Source organism: Centrocercus urophasianus, unplaced genomic scaffold (genome assembly GCF_019232065.1).
Source record: "Centrocercus urophasianus isolate 14NV4802_14NV808 unplaced genomic scaffold, USGS_Curo_1.0 seq_17, whole genome shotgun sequence".
Lineage (NCBI taxonomy): Eukaryota > Metazoa > Chordata > Aves > Galliformes > Phasianidae > Centrocercus > Centrocercus urophasianus.
The window spans coordinates 31406616-31426908 of record NW_024884722.1 but is presented as its reverse complement, the minus strand read 5'-3'; the positions used below and the strand labels follow the sequence as shown (position 1 = coordinate 31426908).

Here is a 20293-nt window from a genome sequence, read left to right as displayed (position 1 = left end):
TGAACTACTAATATCTGCCAACTTCTCTCCCAGAAATGGACTGCCACATGAGTGTGTTTGGGGACCCAGAATGGCCCATCTAGAAAGTCACATTTCATGTATTTTGTTTTTCTTCTAAAACCTGTACAGTTCAGGGAGCAATTGTCCATAGAAACTTCACTTTGTAACCTTTCTGAAGAACCTGATCCTGACTTCTGAAGTAACCCCAGGAGACCAGAGAGCTGGAACACTGTACAGCAAACTGGTGTTAGTTGTGCATACATTTATGTTAAAAGATTTTCTCTGAGCGTCCTTCCCATTTTTCTACTTTCTGCCTAACTTTACCTTCTCATGATTTTGTTTTTTTTCTTTTTCTTGTTCTTTTTGCCTTTCTTCTAGTCTGCATGATGTTGCTTTTTTTTTTTTTTTTTTTTTTTTTTTTCTACACATTAATTTCATCTCTGTATATTTCTGGTTATTATCACAAATTCAGTACGATGGCATTTTTCTTGACAGGCAGAGTCAGCTTTTTTGGAGGCACCGACTGTGGTGAGTGGTATCCAGAAATACTGACTCAGTGAAGTCTTGGAACAATAATGAAGGTTAACTGTCCAAAGGTAATTAGGAATCTTCCTACTGCTTTATTACCATGGAAATCATGTTCCTGCTGAAGATGCCGAGCTTCAAGGAGACAATTCATTAGTACAACAAGTCATGTGTTAGTTTACTCTCAAGTAGAATATAGTAGATCAAAAAGCAGACAGCTCTTAATACCCTGCTTGAAGTAAGAGTTGGAAGACTGTGATCCTGCACCTCATGCAAAATATTAGAAACATTATCTTGTAAAGATGATCACAGAAATCTTAAGGGATGTCTTTTTACATTTGCAGATCCCAGTTTGCTGAAGTTCCTGCAAGTCAGTAAAAAGAACCAAGTGTTTGCTTTGTTAAGAGAAGCTCAGCATATCACAAATAAAAAAAGAAACACTATACATAATGAAAATCAAGAGCATATATTTCAAATACCTTTATTATGAATTTGAATTCAGTTGCATTTGCGAAGTGTTGATGTATAACTCATTCAGCCAGTGCAACAAAGGATGAGAGAACAGCCTTGTCAGTGATTGAATCTGCTGGGAAACAAACATTGCACTGGGAACTTTGAATTCAGGTTTTCCTGTGAGTTGGTACTCAATATGGTTTGTATACCTGTGTCTGCTGAGGCAGTTTTCCCAGGGTGTTTCAGAAAATTCATCACCATGTATTTTTTCAGATGATTATGTCGAGAACTTACCACCTTTCTTGAATCTCTTTTCTAATTTATTGCTTCGTGTTGGAAGTTGTCAGCATCTTTGGCAACTGCTTAAGATGATCATGAAGGAGCTGCACTTTTCTGGATGTGGTTAATTTTGGAACGGAAAAGGATAATCCCCAAAATATCAAACGAGCAGTGTTAGCATTTGTATTGCAGTGTAAGCAACTAACTTATTGCCAGCTGTCTTTCATCCTCTGTAATACTTCCAAGATAAATGGATACATATTTTTTAAAAAGTGAAGTCCTTCTGGGTCAGGGCAGGTGTGTAGTAATGTGGAACAAGTTCAGCATTGATTGCGGAGGCTGTTGTGACAAAGATGCATTTTCCAAGAACTACCCATGGCTTCAGTACAACAATCTACACATCTCCTTTATATTCTGGGCATAAATTGTTTTGCTTTACATAATACTAACGTTCTTGGAAATTGGGCCTTTGTGAAGAATCTTTTAGTAAGAACCATGAATGGGAGGACATGGCACTGTTGTGGTTTAAGAAACAAAAATATGGATTTAAAGGAGAATTTCAATTCTGCTACCTCTGGCAAGCTTTCAGTTTAACGCTGATGAAGGGTACCAGCATGTTGTCCAGGGGTCTGAAACAGTGTTGGCTCCAAGGTTGCTGGAGGAGAGATGCCCTCCTGTTTTCTTTCTGTAGATATTAGGACTTTGAACAGTGGTTTGTTTTTACATACAGTATTTGTTGCTGTGAAACTGACAAGTTAGATAGCTGCTGTAGGGTGAATTATTAGTTTCATAGCAGGTAGAAAGCTGGATTTTTGTTTTGTTTGATCATTTGTTCTTTGCTTTCTTTTTTCTTTTTATTTAAGTATTTTGGAACGAAATTAAATCTTCCATTTCTTGAATCATGTTTTCATCTGAATAAGAAAATGCATATTGCGGAGTCTTTAGTTTACTCATAGATTTCAGGCAAACTGGAATGTGTTTTAGCAAGTCAATCATTAGATGCTTAAAATAATCAGTGTGGTGAGTTTTTTTTCATGTTGTTACTGCATTTAAATAGGACTTTAAGTTAAGAATTTGAGTTTTTTGTTGCTCAGTTATTCAAAGCCATTGGGATGCTGCATTCAGTTTTTTGCTGGCATTTCTAATACAGTTATTGGTTAGGAAAAATAGGCAGTTGTACATTTTAATGTTCTACACTGCCAGTGTTGAAGGAAGTCTCCCTCATCTTTTTCGTGCAGTTTGATGATTTGAGTGATAACCACTATATAGTTCAGGGACTTACTTCATTGCTTTCTAAATAGAGATTCTGGAGACTATAGATTTAGATTATGATGTGGAATGGCCATTGTGCCTTGGGGAAATACATTCTCATTAATGGACTTGCTAATGATTATCATTGAAGAGACTCTAATAGCATCAGATGTAAACGTTGTCACAGCCCTCTATCTTTATCATACAGATATGGAGATGCGTCATTAATTCACAGAGACTGATTCTCAGAGCTGTGCAAATTATGTCTGAAGGAAATTAAATGTTGTGCACTATCAGTTTAATATCTCAGATTTCTATTTCCAATTAATAGGGTCTAAGACTTTGGAGGAATTGAACCAAGGCAGTAGTATGGGTCATTCAAAAGAGGTCAGTGATACTTATGATGAGCAGATATACAGTTTCTCTGCTGACTGTACTCACTTCTATTTCTATTTGGAATGTGCTGTAAGAATGTTTTTGTGTCTGACTCTGAAACATAAAGCAGATACAGCATTAATCTGCTACAAATTCTGAAATCTTGAGAGAATATTAGCAAGAAGTTTTTGAGGAATTGATGAAAGGAAATGCTACAAGTTCAACTTAGAAGAAATCCTATCTCAGTCCATGTGCCCAATACTTCTGCAAGTACAGCTTGCAGAAAGCAAGGTCTTGTAGATCCAGAGAAGATGTAATTAGAAAATCACTGGCTAGAGCTGTGTTGCCAGCAGCCAGCATGGGGACATTGTTGTGGTGACTGCCCCAGCTGGCATCAGTCAGGAGAAGAGTTAAGTGCCACAGCAATGCTGCTTACTGCTGGCAGAGTGAGTGGGCAGGAGCTAAAATGCATAAAAAGGAAATTATCCTGTGACTCCACAAATACTGCAATGTGCCCAAATTTGGTAGGTTCATTTTGCTCCAGTTAGGAGGTGGGTCACAGCTGCAGTCATCCGCCTGTGTTGTTTAACTACCAAGCAGGCATGACCTTATCAGCTAATTTTCTTCTGAGAAATGATTATTCTCATGTATTTTGAGACTTTGAGACAAAATTATTGAAGAGTATTTGATGATTGTAAAAATTTGAAGGAATGCCTGTTTCAAACCCCTGAAATGTATCATTGAAGTCTTTTTGTCAAGCTAGAATTTCCTTCATAGAGTCATAGAATGGCCTGGGTTGAAAAGGACCACAATGACCATCTGATTCCAACCCCCTGCTATATGTGCAGGGTCACCAACCAGCAGACCAGGCTGCCCAGAGCCACATCCAGCCTGGCCTTGAATGCATCCAGGGATGGGGCATCCACAACCTCCTTGGGCAACCTGTTCCAGTGCCTCACCACCGTGTGTGTGAAAAACTTCCTCCTAATATCCAACTTAAATCTCCACTGTCTCAGCTTAAAACCATTCCTCCTTGTCCTATTGCTATCATTCATAAATAGCCGTTCCCCCTCCTGTTTGTATGCTCCCTTCAAATATTGGAAGGCCACAATGAGGTCTCCTTGGAACCTTTTTCACTGGAGCTTTCCACGCTTCAAAATTCTTTTCTATTTTCTCAGTCTGAAGCTCCTACGTAAGATTTCAGTCAGTTCTTCTAGCTTCACAACAAAAATCCTGAAGAAAAGCTTTTTCTGCTCTTTCCTCACCACACTGATGTGCACTTGAGAGTCTCATGTTGCTTTTAAGTTATTGACAAATCTACAGAAGGAAATATTCTAGTTTCTTATCTGTAATGAATAGAAGCGTGCAAATATGTGAGATTGCTCCACTGTCACTACAAAATGCCATTTATTAAATTTTTTCAGTGAGCCAATATGTGCTCTTTTTCTGCAGTCTTGTTTATTCCTCTAACATTGTTTCTGCTTTAGTATTGTGCTTTCTCCTGAATCCCTGAGACTGAAGAATAATGGTTGCTCACTCTAAACTGTTTGGGCGTTGTCTTTTGTGGGTAGCTGTCAAGCCTTGCAGATTTTTGGCAATGTAGAGAATGCACTGTAAGATCTGTCATGATTACCTGGCTTGCTGCAGAAATTTGGCAAAGAGAAGCATGAGCATTTTTTTTGTGACACGTGAACTGTACTTTCCACAAAGATAGTTCTCCTTTTTCTCTCATCTGTACCAATTTGATGTGGCTTTAATGTTGCAATCTGTGAAGCATAAAACTTGCCACCTATTCATTTCCATCTCTCTGTCACACTTCCTATCTGTTTAAATTCCCCCCTCAGGAAGTCGCTTTCTGTCCCCATTGCAAAGTTCTCATTTTTATAATCCCAAAGAAGCAGCTCTCTGCACACATCACTTTTTGTGTTGCTACTTCTTGTTAGCATGCGGCATCAAGTTAGCACCTCCAGATAACCTTGATAAATTAAAAATTGGCTTATCAATATTCAATCGACCTCTCTCATTTATCCAAATGTCTGATTTCCTTTCTGTCAGAGCTGAGTTTAAATGGCACTGCAAAAGGAAATGGAATTAAAATTGCATATTTGCCTTTTAAACAGAAATCAAATCAGTTTGCTTCTGATGTGACCTTAAATGCTGTGTTTTGGTGACAGTGAAATAAATAATACGATACAGTAGCAACTGTAATGTTCCAAAAGGTTAGTTTTCATTACATTGTTGTTTTTGGAACATTACATCAACATTCTATAGCATAATTTGGGAAAGGAGGTTTGATCCAGCCAGTTCTTTTCACTGCTGTCAAGTGTTGCTGATTGTTCCATGTCACTTTTAAGTGTCCAGCTTTAAGTCTTCCTTTAACATATCAACAGCTGCATAATTTCCTAAATATGATCTCCCTTCGTCTTGTACTTTGTTGCCTTTGCAGTTTAGAAATCCTGAAACATCCCATTGTGTTCCCACAATTGTTATACAGTGATTTTCTGTAATTCTGTATCGCTCAGTCCATCATACCCTCTTTGAAGCTAAAATGGCTCTTGACTTGAGCTGGGCTTTTTATGCCCATTGCCCATCATCCTGGTTTTGCAAATTACAATATCTGTTGTTCAGAGGAAATGACAGGGTTGCTTTAATGTTGTAACAAAAATAAAACAGTGCATCATGTGAAGGACGTGCTTACAGCAATTCATCTGGCCAAGGTTTTCAGAATTCGTAGTGATTTGGGGTGCCTATGCAGTGAGGCCATATAGAGATTGGATTTTCAGTCGCAGCAAAAGGGCAGCAGTGTTGTTACTCCAGAGGCTTCCCAGGTCTGTTTGCTTGAGTACTGCTTTCTTTGATATTTTGGTTATCTGGGGTCCTGAAACATCCTGTGATACGTTCCTAAACACATCCAAGTGTTCATTTCTCCATGGCTTTCTGTTGATGAAAATTGTTTGTATTATTGGTCAACAGAAGGCAAAAAAGAGGCTGATCTTTTGTTACAGTACATAGACCTCATTAGTTTTTATGTGCCACGAACCCTGAAGGCCCTAACCCATAAAACCAAAGTTTCCTGGGTGTTTATCTTGTAGATTAATTTCTTGTGGTAGCAGCTGTCCTGGAAATGGAGGAGTTCTGCAGTTCCCTGCCACACTTCTGTTCTCAGTGATTTCTGATTTGGTGGTGAAGATGAATTCCACATGAGGCTCCAAAATTATTGGGGTTTCTGGTTTGCTATCCCTATTTCCAAGCACTTAGCTGACCACTAGCTATTCTACTGAGGTCAATCTGCTGAGGTTTCTACACTAAGATAGTTAGAATTCTTTCAGTCCTGCCAAACGTAACCTAAGATCAAGCTATTTCCCTTTTAATTAATTTAAACAAAGCATTAATACAAAATCATTTGGGATTTTTTGTTTTTAGTTTAAAAGCTTTTAAGTTGAAATATTGTTTTAAAAGGAAATAATAAAACAGCAGCCAAAGAATAAAAAATTACGTAAAATATTCCTGATACAATTTTGTTTTCAGCAGGAATTTCATTATACCCCCTGCTGTAAGCTTTGCATTTCTCAGATTGAAACATAAATAAATAAGTAAATGACTTACACAGTTCTGGTGACTTAGCTGAGAAACTGATTCAAGCAGCCAAGCACATTCTGTATCCCTGGTCTCTTCCATCACCTTATCACGCAGCCTTACAACCCAACACAATATGGGAGTTGGAGATGATGAAAAGTTATTTTCAAGAAAGTTCTTAGAACATTTGAAAGATTATCTGGAAAATATGCAAAGGAATTACATATTTAATTCTAGAAAACCTAACATTAAAAAAAAAACAGTTTCTGAATTTTATAGGTTCTTGAGAGTATGGATATTAGAATACTTACGGCTATTTTTTGTTACTTTGTTCTTGCATTGCAACTTGCAAATTGGTACTTGGTGACTCCTCAATGTGAGTTTAATTAATGTCCCATGCACTCATTGATTCTTCAGCTGTTCCTGCATTCTGCCTCCCACCTCAGGACAGTTACTTTAAAATTAAATAAGTATAAGAAGGATGTAATTAAATCCTGTCACGATTCAAAGGTTTGTTTTATTTTAAAAGCTGAGTATAATTGTTGCTAATTTTAGGGGTGCAAAAGAAGATGCTTAATGGCACATAAGAACTGTGGAGAAACAAAGCAAGAGGAGATACAGCCAAGAAACTGTAAGTCAAATATCTGCAAGGTGTAGCGTGGTTATTTTAAATAAATGTTCATGTCTATTTAATATCTGGGAATGGCAGTAATTTTTTAAATGTGAGAATTGCGAAGCATGTTGAATGGCTGGATGGCTGGGCCCAAAGAGTTGTGATCAGTGGAGTTAAATCCAGTTGGCTGCTGGTCCTGAGCCATGTCCCACAGGGCTCGGTACTGGGGCTACTTCTATTTAACATCTTTACTAACAATCTTGACGAGGGGATTGCGTGCACTCTCAGTAACTTTGCAGACAACATGAAGCTGGGAGCTGGTGTTGATCTGTCTGAGGGGAGAAAGGCACTACAGAGGGACCTGGATAGACTGGATTGATGGGTTAACTGTATGAGTTTCAATAGGGCCAAGTGTCGGGTCCTGCATTTTGTCACAGCAACCCCAGGCAACCCTACAGGCCTGGGGAAGAGCAGCTGGAAAGCTGCCTGACGGAAAGGGACCTTGGTGTTCTGATGGAGAGTCAGCTGAATATGAGCCAGCAGTGTGCCCAAGTGGTCGAGAAGGACAATGGCATCCTGGCTTGGATCAGGAATGGAGTGGTGAGCAGGACTATGGAAGTCATCCTGCCCCTGTGCTTGGCATTGGTGAGGCCTCACCTCGAGTACTGTGTTCAGTTTTGGACACCTCAGTATAGAAAGGACATGGAGGTGCTGGAGCAGGTCCAAAGAAGGGCAGCAAGACTTGTGAAGGGCATAGAGAATATGGCCTAGGAGGAGAGACTGGAGGAACTGGGGCTGTTTCGACTGGGGAAAAGGAGGCTGAGGGGAGACTTTACTGCTCTCTTTCAATAACTAAAAGGTGCTTACAGAGAGAGCAGGGCTGGTCTTTTCTTACTGGTGACAGGTGAAAGGATGAGGGGAAATGGCCTCAAGTTGCGCCAGGGTAAGTTTAAGTTGGATATCAGGAAACACTTCTTTACAGAAAGTGTTGTTAAACACTGGAATAGGCTCCCCAGGGAGGTGGTTGTGTCACCATCCCTGGATGTTTAAAAACCATTTGGTTGTGGTGCTCAGGGACAAGATGTAGCTGAGGGTTGTTAGGGTGCTATGGTTATGCTGTGGTTGGACTTGATGATCTTGAAGGTCTTTTCCAACCTGAGCAGTTCTATGATTCTATGAATAATGGACTAGAATGGAGTGATTGAAAGCAACTGCAATAAACAGCAGGCAAAGAGGGGCTGTGTCCTGGGACATTTTGAATAACAGCAGAGAGGAAGAAAAGCCAAATAGCTTTAACAGTGGCTTGAAATAGCCCAACTGGAACTCAGCAGATCCAACTGGAACCTGCATTCAGCAGGTAGGAAGCTTTGGTAACCATAGTAAGAGGAGGCAGTCTCAGCTGTCAAGTAAGTCATCTTTTAATCAGGCAGCAGGAATTTTAAGAGCGGTGGTTGGTTTTTGTGTTGGTCCCTTAGGAATGACAAAACAAACTCTAGGGATGGCACTGGCTGGAAAGCTTTTTGTGTATGAATTTTAGCAGAAAACCTCAAGTTTCTGCACAGCTCACTGTCAGCACTCACAGAACTTAACAGTCTGTCTGAAGAAGACTTAAGAGAAGAAATCATTTTGCAGTTTTGTGTTAGCTCCGTTTGTTCTCTGATTCTTAGAGAAGTAACTGCTGTTACTTCTTTAATTGTATTGCCTACCGTAAGTATGTGCAGGACTCGCATTCATATGAACACAGTTGGAGAAGGAGATTTTGATGTCTCCAATAGCTGCCAGGCTTGATAAGGTCATGTTAAGGAATGTATTCCATAGTGAACTTCCACGGGATTTCTAGAGTATCCTTTAAGCCTTCAAAGATGCTGAGCATAGTGTAAATTACAAGTGTTGCTTGTTTACAAGTTACAAGTTTTGATACCCAAATATGGTCTTGATAGAGAAATAACTGTGGTATTTGAACGTTACTGGCAATGCAGACTAAGAAAAAAGTAGTGAAGAATTTACGATCTCCTATTTGTGTAATTAGTGAGTATTTATTCTAAGTACTTATTAAAATATTCTCTTCTTTTATCTGTAAATTTTCTTCTGTAGAGTTCTTTCAGTGTAAGTGATGATAATGGTGGTCTGTTTTTCACCTTACGCAGTTCTAGGTTTTGTAAATGAATCATCACATTTCCTTGTATAATTACCTTTTCTGTCCTGTACCTCTTGCAATTGCTCTTCTTCTATCCTCATATGATCTGATCTCACTGGAGAAACAGAGAAGTCATTTACTTCAGTCTAGCAACTGATAAGGATTCCTAGGCTTTATTTCAGCCTGACTAAAACTTACAAAAAGATTTCATTGCAGTTTCTGAAGAAAATGGCCTGAGTGGAAGAAGTATTAATTCCTCTTGTACTTCTAACTCCTACTGACATTTATGGAAGCTGATAGAATTGGTGTCCAAAAAGAGAGCTCCTAACAGAAGGATGAAATACAGCTTCTGTCTCTTTGCACAGACATAGACGCCCACTATCAGCAGGTAGATACGGGTCCTTCACCTTGAAAGCTGTCTTACAGACATAAATTATGTACCATTTTGTTTCTGTTTATAAGTTGCCAAACATTTGGTCATTTTTGTGCTGTATGATGAATCTTCGCTCCACTTCTGAGAAGAAGAACACATGGAGCCAACCATTTCTGTTGGGTAACCACATCTGAAATGATACCAATTAATGAAGTTTCACTGCCTTTCACAGGGAAAGCTGGCTTAAAGGTTTTATTAAGATTCTAATGCTCACTGAAGGAAAGTATTATCTATTGAGGTAATTGGCACAGATATCTTTTTCTGTGGAATACTGGAAAACCAATACAGATTAATGTTTTGATGTTTTAATTCTTTTTTTTTATTATTTTTGGTTGTGGCTGAATTCATATCTAAATGATCTTGCTGCTGCTTGAAAGGTACACAAGTGAAAACACTGCATACTAAGCTTCCCTCGTGAAGCTGATTGTATTAGTTTGAATGTCAGACAGCATTAGGTTGGATGTGAGACTTGACTGTGAGGATACTTAGTAATGAATGTGAAGTCAAGCATAACTTTGTAATAAAGTAAGAAAAAGGAAAGCTTTGTTTTTAACATGTTTGTCCACATCAGATTTCTTTTTATGATCATGTAGGCCATAAATCATGCCTGAAATAAACGGCTTGTGGTTAATGATCTAAAAGGCAGTCACGGGCAAATATGGGAAAGTATGAAGATTTTGGGGGAATGCTCGACCAAAGTGGGATGGCAGTTGTCTTCCTGTCCTCTCTTTTGTCTCTGAGCTCTTGCAGTGCCTCTTCTCTCCAGTGTCACTCAGCAGAGACCAGCCCCACGGTAGTGTGTTGCTTTTGGTGGTTAGGCAGTTCTGTGCAGGCTGGGCTGGGTGCTGATGTGCTGAGCCCCAGCATGTGCCTTGGTTCTTGTGCTCCCTGGGACATCCTCAGTCTATCTCTCAGCAATAAGCATGCACATTTAAACACTCAATGATTTAAACTTTTTAAATACTCACAGTTAAGTACTGAAAAGTCTCTTTAGACCATTAATGTGTTTAGCTAATGTGGCCAGTCCGTGCTGGCACAGATTATTGGTGATTCTTATTTTAAAATCAGAAATCTAATAACTGAAACTTCTTTCTAGAATGAGAAAAACATTTCACTGCCTTAATATTGAATCATACGTATTTTTCCACTTCAATGATAAGGGTAGCCAAAAAGCATGGAAAAAGGTTATAATTAGTTCCAGCTATACAAGTATAAATCCGTATGCTGGTTAGACTTTAGAAAAAAAGCCATTTGGCTCAAAATTCATTAAGATGTTCCCATTAAAAATTGAGCACCCATGAATTAGTTTGACAGAGAAAAGCTGCTGGAGCATTTGCTTCACTTGGACTTGGTGTGCTTCCACCCTGCCTTTATTGCAAGCACTGCTGCCAGTTATTTCACCCAGCCACAGCCTTGGAGCCCCCTGTGATTTTGATAAATTATGTGAACTTCAACTATTGCTTGTAGATGAAGTCCCACTGCATTATTACTCCGAGTCTCAGCAGAGTTTGAATATTAAGCCTACTAGGCTGATTAGTTCAGGTCTGAAGCATTCCTTAAAATCAAGTTGGAGGCATCCGTAAAAGGATGGCAGGGTGACGTATAGAAAATACATAGGCTGATAGATTGAGTGATGACAGATGGCAGAAAGTATCATGAAGTTGCTCAAATTTAAGCAGCACATCAGAAACTTTTACAAAGCTGGAAATCAAATTCGGTTTGTGAGACCATTTGTATTCTGAGGTGTCTGAGAATACTGAAACACACTGCTGCTTTTTCTTCTATTTTCACTTGACGATTGCCATAACCAGCAGAACCACAAAGTACAGGCACCACTGATGCTCAAATGGATGCTGAAATGTGGACAGAATATATACTTATAGCAGCCCTATTCTGCTGAGGCAGAGATCTCCATAATATCATACATTTCCAAGCCTACTTCAGAACCAATAACACCAAACCTAATTTACTGTTAGCTTTGCTTTGAAACAGATTCTACCTTGACTTGGATGATCTGATTAACTGAGTTATCTGCATGTTGGACTCTGCACAATTTGAGTAGGGAGATGCGTACAGTATTGCTCATTTGTCTCTGGGAGATATTCAGTTCTTCTGCATTTTTTGCTGTTATTTTTAATTGAAGTTAGTCAGAGTTTAAATAATAATAATAATAATGAAAAATGCTACAGCATTGAAAAATAGTTATTTTATTGATTAGTAGTTTTTGACAAATTCTTAACCAGTATTCTACGCATCTTTCACATTGTTAATTTTTCTTGGTGTTGGCTAGTACACATTATTATTCTACGTTCTTTTCTCTAAAATTTGAATGCAGTTGAGTGAGAGCTTATGATTACTATCCTGTTCATTATTGCCCAAGCTCAGTTTGATTGAAAAATAAGACAGAAAGGGTAGGCAGGCTAGATTGGAGGGCACAAAAATGGGGTGGTATTACGATAAATACCTTAAGATTCTTTCAGGAAGCACACAGAAATGAATTACATTACAAAGAATATTGTGTTTCCCGTGTATACTGTGGGTAAGCTCCTACTTTGTTTCCAAATCTATTTATAGTTCCAAGATTATTTGAAGTCTTGATGAAATTGTTTAGTACCCATGGTTACCAAGCACACTGCATGAACTAACGCAAATCTAGAGCTGTGATATATCAGCAGTTCTGTCCTTTTCTAGCAGTTATTTTCTGTTACAAATCCTCACAGGTATAGACAGTAAAACTGAAGTTTATTTCTGATCTTTGTAGTAAGTTGTATTTAACATTATTGCTTCTGACTGGCTTTACCTTCCACAAGGTATCGTGGTACTTGGGAAACATAAATAGTCTTCATCTGCATTATATACCTCTGGAAACTGTCAATCTTTAGGACATACTGTTTCTGAGTAGATGAGAAACAGTTTATGTGCTGAACGTTTATGGAGATCAAGCAGTGGATGTGAGCACAGTGAGGTGGTGGGTGATGCATTTCAGCAGTGGTAACAACAACTAGCTACATTCCAAAAGGCCATGCAGGTTTTTATGAGTGATATGCAGGCCCTTGTTCATCACTGGTAAAAGTGCACAGCTGATGGTGGTAACTGTGTTGAAAAAGTGCTTTGTAGCTGAGAATTTTCACTCTGAAATAGTGCCATTATGTTTTTTGCATCTGTTGTAGTTACCATGGAAATAAATAGGAGGCATTACTTTTGGAGCGACCAACATAATATTTACGAAGGCTGTTAGATTTATTTGCTCCTACCAATTTTCTTCTAACAATCCTTTCTTGAGTGCTACATATTAATTAAATCAGTTCTTAAAAGCCAACATGACAGCCATATGCATGGTAATTAGCAGGTACAGCCCAATTGCCACCAGAAGCAGTAATGTTTCAGTACTAATGGGCCATTACGGTGAGCGGGTTATGGTCTCAGCATTTCTTTTCTGTAATAACGTTGTCCTGGGCATCAGCTTTTCCTGCTGACAGCAGCTCGAAGTAGAACCACAGCTAAAAACAGGTAACAGTAATCCTCCTGATCCAAATGTGCTTGCTAATGAAAAGCTTTTGGGGGAGAGAAGAATTTGGAGTAGCATTAATATTTCAGACATATGTTTAAATCATCTAGGGCTTGTATTGTTTTCTGCTCTAATCACGCTACTTGTTTTTAAACAAAAGCTTACAGAAATCCATTCAATTCACAGGAGAGCTCTGAAATTGTAATGCTTATGTTCCTATAAAACATTTGTTATATTATTGCAATTCATCTCCCCGTGTTATACAGGAAACACTGAAATGCCTATTGCTCATGCTTGATTTCTGGAGGGGGAAGAAGAAAAGTAAATTGCTCATGCAGAACAGAGACTCTCCTTTCATTTTCTTGTTCTCTCCTAAGCAGCGCACAGAGACTAGTAGCTGCAGTGTTATTATTTATCAGTGGATTAAAAAAACAGTCTTCTGTTCACTCGCGTCTTTTAGGCTGCCATCAGAGACTGGGAGACTGAGGCAAGCAGACTCACATCCTGATGATAGGGAGCAGCTCCTCTGCTCGCAGCCTGGTCCTTGGCCCACCCCAGTTACTTTGCATGGGCTGTGGAGAGTGGTTTTCCAACACCCACTGGGTGTGTATGGAGTTACTTAGGGACTACTTGATCTTATTATGCTGCAACCCACATTATACCTGGACTAAGTCAAATTTTCCCTTCTCTCTTTAGCTCGGCTGTGAGGCTTAACAGATGTAGCAGAACTGAAGCATGGAAAGTCTGTCCACAGGAGAAACGTTCAAGCTATCTTGAGACGTTGGATGCCAACAGCTATGAACCTCGCTTCTCATCTGATACCTGCCTTGGGAAAAGCATGTGAAAGCAGACTAAAGTTTTTAAGGTAAGTACGTGAAATGCCAAAGTAGAGAGCAGGCAGCTGTTCAGTAAGTGAATCATGGTGAAAATGGGTAGATCCAAACGGTGACATGGCGAGCTGCATTCCTCAGCCAACTGTGGCCTTCTTCAAGGAGTAAGCACTCACCAAGCCCATCAAAGAAGCCTCACCAAGGTGTGGTATGAGGGCTGAGAGGCTGGGATGGTAAACTTCCTCCTCCTTTTTTTCTGGGTGCACCTGCATGAAGCTTTTGTCCCATTTCAGTGCAGCTGGGCACTGAATCCAGCTAACCCCATCCCAGGCGGACCTAACACACTAGCACAGGTAGAAACAGAACGTAATTTGAGAAAGTGCTCTTTTCTGTCTCTTGGCTAAATGTTGATTCTTCATGAAAAAAGATTCTAAATCATCCTATGCCTGAGATGCTTGTGTGTGAATTTGGGTGAATGTGTAAGATATGTAAAGCCAAGGCTAAGGTGACGGCGTTCACAATCCAAGTCTTGGTATGCTGTTGCAATCTGATCTCAGCATCTGTTGTGCGAGATAATTGGTGTAGCTTGGCTTCACATCTAGTGTTGGGCTGAGCAGAAAGATGAAGACACTGAGCAAATGAAGGTAAAGCCAAGAAGATTTCTGTTAATGTCACTGGAAGTACATTTGTCCATAGAATGACCATGCAAATGTGATGTTTCTCTCCGTTAATCGTTTACTCTTATTCTTTCCAGACATTAGAATTTTGTCTTGTTTTGTTTCTTGTGATTCATGAGAAAAATATCTGTCATCAAACAGTTTACAATTACTGGACAATGTTCTCGTCACTGTCATCTGGGACATGGGAGATTACTCCTGTTGTGGACAGAGATGACTGAAAAGTCTTTTAACATTGTTTGATCTGTCTCTCCCAAAGGTAGAGTGAGTTCTTTTAACTGTACTACTATATATAAGCATATATTCAGAGAGCAGTAGAAGAAGGAGTAAGGAAACAACTGCTAGAGAAAACAAATAGGAAGAAAAGTGGATGATGCCCGCTTTGAGTAGGTAATTTTGGATCTATAGTGATTTATAGTTTAAAGTCCATGCAATGTCAGTGTAACTTACAATTGGATAAATTACTAATTGATGTTAAGGACCTGTTTGCCAACTTTAAAAAAAAGTACTGTGAATAACAGCAGGAGCAACTTCTGATGTGCAAAAGTGATATTTTGTATTTTACTAAATTATGTTCATGAGCTAAAATATGAAGTTTCTAGATGTTGTGGTTTTTTAAATATATGTGACTTTCTCTTTCGTGAATCATTTCTGTCCATATGCAGGCTCTACTCAGTAAGGCCTATACACGCTCAAAGTAAAGAGCAATCAATATTGTGGCCCTCAGAATTCTTCAAGCTATTCTTGAGGCCCATGTGCTCATTTGCAATTTCTACAGTGGTAGAATGGTTTGTGAACTACCTGCGAATCTAGTTGACCTTGCTGAATCTTTTTTTTTTTTTTTCTATAGTAGTCATTCTTTCTCCCTTGCTCTTCCCACTCTCTTTTTGTTCCTCCTCTCTTCCAAAAGAGAATAAATTTTAAAGTTTTTTTCCCAGTTCTACAGTGGGGAGAATGAATCCTAAGACACTAAGGAGTTTAAACCTACTCTGCGTTATTTCTGGGCTCACTGCAAAGCCCATTTACAGCAAAGGGGACTTTACATCAACTATAACACAGTTCAGACTGGGTATGTATGTTGTAACTGAGCAAAATTCTCATCTTCCCTCCTCCTTTCATCTCACTTTTCAGTCTCTGTCTATTTTAGACTGAATACTCTTCACTTTGTGTCCATTCTGTCTCCTCCTCCTCAGTAGAGCTGAGGTTCAAGCTGAACTTCAACAAGTAAAATTTGACTGGGTGAATATATTAATTACAATAATGCATTTATTTATTACCAAATTGTTGAAGTGGAAATCTTAGTAACATCTTTTAAAGTGAAATTACTGTTTCTATATCATTCTAAGAGAAACAAAAGTAAAATACCTATAAGCTTGCCCTTGCAGGATTAACTTTGTTATTTTATTTTTGCCTTTTACTAGATTTTCAGTTAAAGGATTATGTATGGAAGTGTGAGATGTTGATCTTGTCAATAAAATCTCACAACCTCTGTGTGCAGCAGAGCATGACTTTGGATATCATCAGCAGAGAATGTGTGCTTCTCCCAAGAGGTGATTTGCTTTCCCACCATGAAAATGCAATGTTGGTAGTAGAAAATGGAAACTGTGAAAAATTACCAAGAATACAGGTGCATTGCAATAAAACCTCAGCAAACAGATGGGAGTTTTAAAAATCCTGATGTTAATGACACTCTTTGTTTCTTTTCATCTGCCAGAGCATCCTTGAGACGCACCTTTTTAGTTCTATTGCGAATTTTTAACCACTTCTAATTAAGATTAGATTGAATCCCACCAGTTGTAAGTAAATCCTCAAGCTCACTGTCCAAGTGAACTCCATGAAGATGCCAAAACTTCTAGTGGTTAGGATTAATATAATTGAGGGTGTTTTTGTGTGTTTACATTTATTGTTATTTATTATTGTTTGTGTCTGCGCATGTGTACAAATGAATGCTTATAGATTAGAAATAAGAATAATTAAGCAGTAAGGAATTTTACTATTTCATAATGTATATGTTTTATGAAATCCCTCAGTAAAATTATTCTTGCTTTGAAAGCAGTAGGAGGTTTGCTTTTGATTTGAATGATACTCAACTCTTTTAATGTCTGGCTTTTGCTATAATCTGGCATGATTTGATGGTCAGGCTTGATGACCTAGAAGGTCTTTTCCAACCTGAATCCTGTGTTTCTATAATTGCATGCTAGAGCTTTGAAAATCAAAGAACAAAGCTGCTGTTATTTTTTTAACTAAAATTTATTACAGAAGTTGCTGATCAGAAATATTACCCTGTGTGCATCTCTTGTAAGGCTGGTAGATGAAACTTCAGTTGTGGATGCACTGCAGATTTGTGTTTCACTTTCCAGTGCTCTCTGTGAACAGTAGTTTCATTTTTCTTTTCTTTGGGGGTTCAACATGTTCTTTATTTGACAAGTATGATCCATACCTCTTTGTCGTAGTAGACATTGGATTTCTATCTTTCATGTAAGACCTTGGTGATAACACCTTCCAGCATGCTCCTGAGACTATATTACAGGTTTTAAATGAGTTGAATAATTTTTATTATTTTTCTTGTGTTATTGTTTTGTCAGCAGATTGATCAACCCCTTTTCGTTGTTGTCCATATCACTGCAGTCATTTATTTAAAACATTTGTGGTCATTCTGCTTGCTGTTGGCACAAAACTGAAGAAATAGTGTTGTGGGATAAGTAGGGATTCGAAAACATTTCATCTTCCTTTTGTGGTAGTTTCCTCAGTCTGTTTAATTTCGTAATTCACATCTTATCACTTGTGCAGGAAATTAGTTGCTATTCTAACAGTATTGTACGGCACTGTCTCGTTATCATAACTCTTTGTGCTGTCAGATGCTAATCTTCCTGTCCTGAAAGCTTTCCACAATCTGAGACATTAACTGCATGCTTTATGTTCCAGTTATCTTTACATTAACTAAACTCTGTGTATTGTTACAGATCTAGTGAATATTTGCCTGGCATCTCTTCTGCCTGCAGAGAACAACACAACAAAGGGGAAGAAGGTATTTCAGTGAGAATGATTGTGGGTTTCTTCTTAAATCAAGGTTTGAGTTATTTGTCATTAGCTATCTTAGAACATGCAAAACCTTTTCCTAAGAGGAAGTCTCACTGAAGAGGACTTCCTCACTTTGTTGCAGTCTCAATTCTTGTTCATCATGTGCTATATCTCCTATATTACACCATCTCAATATTTGACAGCAGAAGGGATTTTATTTTAATGTTTTATTTTTGGCATAAAGCAGTCTTTAATTAATACTGTCTACCAGTACAGGAGCAGTGTTTCTTCTGTTACTGCACACACTAGATAATTTCATATCAAGGACCCTCAGAATTACCAAGGAAAGAAACCTAGACTGATGTTAAGGAACAGACTGTCCATCAGCCCTGCCTGGTCAGGGCTGTCTTCAGAGCTGCAGTCTTGGAAGACTGAGCTATGGTGTCCTGAGGTGAGGCAGACCATTGCAGCACTTGGTATAAGCCCAATCTTTGTGAATCCTGGGCTTCGCTTGCTAATTTCTGTCCCTCTAATCTTTCTGGCAAACCTGATATTTATCTCTTAGTCAAGAGATCCCTTCCTACATATCGTGAAATTTCAGTATTTGCTGAATCAGTATTGTTCTAATTTTACCACACCAATTTCCTTTTATTTGATTTATCATCTGGTCCTACAATAGGAAGCCTGAAATAAATATTCTCTGATTTACGTTGTACCTTCACTCAATTCTATAGCAGCTCCTTGTATTTTACTCCCCAGTCAGGTGAATCAGTATTTTCTTCTAAAATGAAACTTAAAGTAATTCTGATATAGAATTTGGGATACAGTTTATAGGAGGTGAAGGCTAAGTATATTCACACGCTTTTGTACACATAGATATGTATATATATGTATGCATACTTATCTACTTTATATATTAAAAAATTGATTTGGAAATTCTTTTGCACACTATTTTCTACATTAAAAAATGTAGAAAATGTAAAAAGTGTCCTCTTCCACAGAATTATTTTTTCTCTGTATTTATCTTTGGTTTCTTGGAATTTTACTACATAGACTTCGAGTACCTCATACAGTTTTCATTTCAGGGCCTGTATCTCTTGCAGTAGGCAGCTTGTTTCACACCAGATTGGATTCTTCTTTTCTTCTGCACAACAATTCTATGTTGCTGATTTTGTAAAAAGGCAATCATCTCCAGGTGCTGCCAATGCAGGATTACAACTTCACACCTGAAATAAACAATAGAAGAGACTGATTGAAGGAATGAAGGTGTTTTCATACGTGTACAAATACTTAAAATGGAAGTGAAAAAAAAGAGAACTGTCCAATTTATTTTCCTGTAGGTGTTCTTTTCTTCTTGGAGTTTATAGCAGTGACTTTAATTCCACCTCAATTATGGTGAGGTATAATATAATCTGGAATGAGTCTGAAAGCTTCCCAGACACATGGGCTGTCTAGAGAAAGCCAAGCAAGTGTCAAACTGAAGGTTCCTTTTTAAGAGATAAGGCGATTATATGCTGTTATAGAAGCCCACTGTGCAATTCCTTAACCTTCATAGTCACGGATTATAACTGAAATTCTCACATCTGATAGTATTTGATGAAGCAATTAGCATTTTGAATCACAGTAGACTAATGCAGTTCAGAATGACACCTGAATATTTTAAATGGCTTAGATGCATCTGATGATTTCTTATCTCAACGTGCTATACTTTTTATTTCTAGAAAATCTAAGGCACTTTAAAAGTGTAGTATTGTGAAAAAAGTTGCTGTAGCAGGTGTTCTTTTTTTTTTAATATAAAGTGCTTTCCCTGGGGGCTTTGGCTTTTCTTTCCTGATCATAAAGTATGTATTAGCTCTTTGAAGCAGTAGTGCAGTCCTATTGTGGTGGGCACTGAAAAGCATAAAATCACAGGCAATCACTTTGCCATTGTATTTTGAGATTAAAAAACAGAGCCTAACAAATGAAGCATATCTTGAGCCAGAAGATGAGGTAACATCAAATAATACAGCATGTCTAGCACAGCTTAACTGTGAATAAATTCTTAGCCAGTCATCCCTTTGCCAATCTGTTTGCCAAGGCAAGGCCTTGATTTGCCTTTCAGGTATCACTGGTTTTTGTTTGTTTCCCTGCCTTTTTTATCTTGTTTGTAATATAGAATTTTAATTTAGGTTTCATTACAGTCTTCCAGGAATTCACGAGGAGCATGCTGTTCTTCATAAAAATCAACCTGAACATGTACTTCTGTATTTATTCTCTTCACTCTCTTCCTGACACCTGAGTGACTGGATCCTGGCAGCACATATTTTTAGCAGATTATCCATTTTTTTTAATGTAGAAAACAGTGTACAAGGATTTATACAAAGGCCTTGAGATGACTCAACTATTGGCTTGTATCTCTGCAGCAGAGGCTGTGGTTTCCATTTCCACCTCATGTACTAGGCTCATACCCAATGCTTGGCACCGTATTTCAGTGACAGGGGGTGTCGCATCGTGGGAGATGTCATCCCAAAGATGACATGATGAACTCATCTCTATTGTTTCTCCATCTGGAAATGAAAACTCCAATACTTCAAAAAAAGCAGGGGTTTACTTTTGAGCCCCACCGGTCGTTCCTA

The 20293-nt window shown here is 38.4% G+C and overlaps 1 long non-coding RNA gene across 1 annotated transcript; it reads left to right on the top strand.

Annotated features, from left to right (window-relative positions):
• Nucleotides 1-532: 532 nt before the first annotated feature.
• LOC122160432 lies at nt 533-14034 on the top strand. Its single transcript, XR_006168819.1, has 3 exons — nt 533-596; nt 7015-7090; nt 13847-14034. It is a non-coding gene; the product is annotated as an uncharacterized LOC122160432 (long non-coding RNA).
• The last annotated feature ends 6259 nt before the right edge of the window (nt 14035-20293 follow it).